This window comes from Herpailurus yagouaroundi, unplaced genomic scaffold (genome assembly GCF_014898765.1).
Source record: "Herpailurus yagouaroundi ecotype Mexico unplaced genomic scaffold, PumYag 139, whole genome shotgun sequence".
NCBI lineage: Eukaryota > Metazoa > Chordata > Mammalia > Carnivora > Felidae > Herpailurus > Herpailurus yagouaroundi.
Window position 1 is genome coordinate 33,383 of NW_024412394.1, and position 4,643 is coordinate 38,025.

Consider the following 4,643-nt stretch of genomic DNA (forward strand, 5'->3'; position numbering starts at 1 on the left):
CAAGTGGGATTCATCCCTGGAATGCAAAGATGGTTCATTATATGCAAATACATAAATGCGATACACCACACTAACAGAATGAAGAATATAAATCATATTATTGTTTCAGTAGATGTAGAAAAGGCATTTGACAAAATTCAACATTATTTCATGATAAAAACTCTCAAAAGGTTGGGTATAGAAGGAATGTTCCTCAACATAATAAAGGCCTTATATGACAAGCCCACAGCTAACATCACACTCAATGGTGAAAAGTTAAAAGACTCTCCTCAAAGATCAAGAAAGACAAGAATGCCCATTCTTTCTGTTTCATTTAAACTAATACTGGAAGTCCCAACCAGAGCAATCAGTCAAGGAAAAGAAATAAAAATCATCCAAAACAGACAGAAGAAGTAAAACTGTTGCTATTTATAAATAACAATCTTTTATATAGAAAATCTTAAAGACCCCACCAAAAATTGTTAGAAATAATAAATGAATTCAGTAAATTTGCAGGATACAAAATCAGCAATCAGCAGCAATTTCTATACACTAATAAGGAACTATTTGAAATAGAAATAAAAAATAATACCATTTACAAAACATCAAAAACAATAAAATACATAGGAATAAGTTTAACCAGTTCTTTGAAAGGAATTTAAAGAACTGTACTCTAAAAACTATAAGACACTGATGAAAGAGATTGAAGAAGACACAGATACATAGAAAGATATCCTATATTCTTGGATGGGAAGAATTAATATTATTAAAATATCCATACTACCCCAAGTGATTTACCAATTCAGTGTAGTCTCAATCAAAATTCCAATGGCATTTTTCACAAAAATAGAAAAAATAATCCTAAAATATGTGTGGAAACACAAAACACTCCGAACAGCCAAGGCAATTCTGAGAAAGAAAAAAAGCTGAAGGCATCATATTTCCTGATTTCAAGAGATATGATGGTGAAGGTTGGAGTAAAATGAATTTGGCCATATTTGGCACCTGGTCACCAGGGCTGCCTTCACTTTAGCAAAGTGGATATTTTCACCATCAGTGACCTCTTCACTGACCTCAGCTACATGGACTACATGTTCTAGTATGAAATCACTCATGGCAAATTTAATGGTACAGTCAAGGCTGAGAACAGGAAACTTGTCATTAATAGAAAGCCCACTTCCACCTTCCAGGAGCAAGATCCCAACAACATCAAATGGAGTGATACTGGTGCTCAATATGTTGTGAAGTCCACTGGTGTCTTTACTACTATTGGCAAGGCTGGGGCTCACTTGAAGAGTGGATCCAAGAGGGTCATCATCTCTGCCCTTTTTCTGCTGATGGCCCCATGTTTGTGATGAGCATTAACCATGAGACAACTCCCTTAAGACCGTCAGCAATGCTTCCTGAATGACCAACTGCTTGGTCCCTCTGGCCAACATCATCCATGACAACATTGGCATCATGGAGGGACTCATAACCACAGTCTTTGCCATCACTGCCACCCAGAAGAGTGTGGATGGCCCCTTGGGAAGCTGTGGTGTGATAGCTGAGGGACTGCCCAGAACATCAGTGTCACCAAGGCTGAAGGCAAGGTTATCCCTGTGCTGAATGGGAAGCTCACTGGGATGGCCTTCCATGTCCCTACCCACAACACATCAGTTGTGGATCTGACCTGCACCTGGAAAAAGCTGCCAAATATGATGACATCAAGAAGGTGGTGAAGCAGGCATCAGAGGGCCCCTTCAAGGGTATCCTGGGCTACACTGAGAATAAGGTTGCTTCCTGCAACTTTAACAGTGACGTGAATTCTTCCACCTTTGATGCTGGGCCAAGGGAATCCTGGGCTACACTGAGGACCAGGTTGTTTCTTGCAACTTTACCAGTGACACCCATTCTTCCATCTTTGATGCTGGGGCTGGCATTGCCTTTAATGACCACTTGGTCAAGCTCATTTCCCGGTACAACAATAAATTTGGCTACAGCCATTGGGTGGTGAACCTTATTGTCCACATGGCTTCCAAGGAGCAAGAGACCCCTGAACATCCAGCCCCAGTGAAGCAAAAAAAGAAGAGACAGGTCCTTAGCTGGTTGCCCCAACTCATCCCCCAGCACACTGAGAATCTCCAAACCTTGAAACAGTTTCCATCCCAGACCCCTTGAGGAAGGGGAAGGCCTTAGGGAACCCTCCTTTGTTATGTACCACCAATAAAATACACCATACCCTGCCTCCAAAAAAAGATATGCTCAACTGAAAAATGCCTCTTTAAAGGTTTGTACACTTGGACTCATTCATCCCGGAGCCCAGCACAAAACTAGCCAATTGCAAGGCACCCAGACTTTATATGAAGGAGGCTCATTTGCTTATTCTTAAAGAATCAGCCTAAGGGGCAGGCATCTAATTTAACATATATCTAGGAGCCTGCTGATGTATTCTTCAGGGACAGAGGCTGGTAGGAGACATTGCTACACTTTCCTTCTGCCTTGCTCCAGCTGGTGGTTGACATTTTTATGTTCTCCCTCTACCATGCTCCAAAGTTCCAGTATCTCCTAGAGGGAAGATTTTACATGTGTCTGTTGCCTCAGTTTTTAAGACCACTGACCTCAGGGCATTCCTTGGTTATCTGGCTCTGGTGGCCAAGTGGTGGGGGGGGGCTGCATTAATTGATCCCACAAGACTATAACAATTAGGAAGAAAATTCTTGGAAGGTTACTGCCTCAAGGGCGCTGCCCAGACAGCAGACTGAAACGTACACTGAGTCTGTCTGTGAAAGAAGCCTATTTGTTTGTCCTGGAGCATCAGCCTGAGGGGCATATCTAGGATGCTATAGAGATGTTTTCAAGGAACATAGGCTGGTGGACACCATCATTGGGCTCCCCCACTGCTTAGCTCTAACTAGCCAGTATCTCCTAGAAAGGAGCTTCTACACTAGCATGACAATTTTTGCAACTGCCACCCAAAGGACACCACCAGATTGTCAGGCTCTGGTGGCCAGAAGGGCTTATGTTTGCAGTCCCACAACACTGCATATATTTGCCTCCTTAAAAGCTGCTGCTTGAGGGTCTGGCTTCCAAACAGATTGAATCTTGGTGTTAACTGAGATCCTCCCATTTAGGACACTGACAGGTTTTGGCATACCCTAAGCTACTAGAAGCCCTGAAAATAAAACAAGTTGTGTTTTCTTTGGCAGCACATATACTAAAATTGGAACAATACAGCGAAGATTAGCATGGACTTTGAACAAGGATGAAAATAAAATAGTTGCTTAGATAATCACAAAAGTCTGAGAGTCAACCAAAAGCTAAAGCAGGGTTGAAAAATAAAGTGCATCTCCTACACAAGGCCACTCCTTCAAAACTAGGAGAGGTGGTTATTTTATCTAAGGCATGGAAATCAACACAGAGTCAAGCAAAATGAAGAAACAGAGGAATCTGTTCCAGACAAAAGAACGAAATAAAACCTCAGAAAAAAAGTCCTTAATGGAAAGGACAGAAGAAATTTACCAGATAAATTTTTATCTTTATAGGTGCTTTATAGAGCACTTTATAGGTGCTCACCAAACTCAGGAGAAAACTGGATGAACACAGGGAGAATTTCAACAAAGAAAAAGAAAATACAAATAAAATTCACAAAGCTGAAGAATAAAATAACTGAACTAAAAAAAATACACTATTGGGGTTCACCAGTAGATGAAACAGAAGAAAGGATCACCGAATTCAAAGACATGGCAGCACAATTAGCCAAATCAGATCAGCAAAAAAGAAAAAGAATCTAAAAATTAAAAGTAGATCTACCATGCAATTCAGCAATTCCACTCTGGGTATATACCTAGAGGAAATGAAAACAGGGTTTCGAAGACATATTTGCACTCTTATGTTTGTTGCATAATTATTTCCAATAGCTAAGATATAGAAGCAACCTAAGTGTTCATTGATGAATGAATGAATAAAGAAAACATGGTATATATTCAATGGAATATTATTCAGCCATAAAAAATGATACCTTGCCATTTATGTCAAACATGGGTGTACTTTCAAGGTATTATGCTAATTGAAATTTGTCAGACAGGGAAAGACAAATACCATATGATCTCACTTACATGTGGGATCTAAGAACAAAACAAACAAACAAAACATCCAAGCTCATATTATAGAGAAAAGATTGGTGATTGCCAGAGAAGGTGGGTGAAATTGGTTATGGGGAGGTCAAAAGTTATAAAACAATAAATAAATAACAAGGTTGTAATGTATGGCATGTTGGCTATAGTCCATAATACAGTATTGCATATTTGAAAGTGAAGGAAGTAGAAATTTTAAAGTTTTTTTAAATATTTATTTTGAGAGAGAGCGCTCACATGAGCAGGGGACAGGCAGAGAGAAGGAGAGAGAGAATCCCAAGCAGGCTCCCTGCTCAGCACAGAGCCCAACACAGGGCTCCATCTTACCAACTGTGAGAACATGACCTGAGCCAAAATCAAGAGTCAGATGCTTAACCAATGGAGCCACCCAGGTGCCCCCAAATTTTAAAGTTTTCATCACAAGAAAAAAAATGTTTGTAATTATCTATGTTGACAGATGTTACTAGACTTACTATGGTTATCATTTTTGCAATATATACAGATATTGAATCATTATGTTGTTCACCTGAAACTAAGATAATGTTATAT

The 4,643-nt window shown here is 39.8% G+C and overlaps 1 non-coding gene and 1 pseudogene across 1 annotated transcript; both read left to right on the forward strand.

The window, feature by feature from the left end:
• Window positions 1-941: 941 nt before the first annotated feature.
• Window positions 942-2,139, forward strand: LOC121029225 (glyceraldehyde-3-phosphate dehydrogenase-like; annotated as a pseudogene).
• A 1,012-nt stretch (window positions 2,140-3,151) lies between these two features.
• On the forward strand, window positions 3,152-3,263 carry LOC121030112 (U6 spliceosomal RNA). Its single transcript, XR_005790062.1, has one exon. It is a non-coding gene; the product is annotated as a U6 spliceosomal RNA (small nuclear RNA).
• The last annotated feature ends 1,380 nt before the right edge of the window (window positions 3,264-4,643 follow it).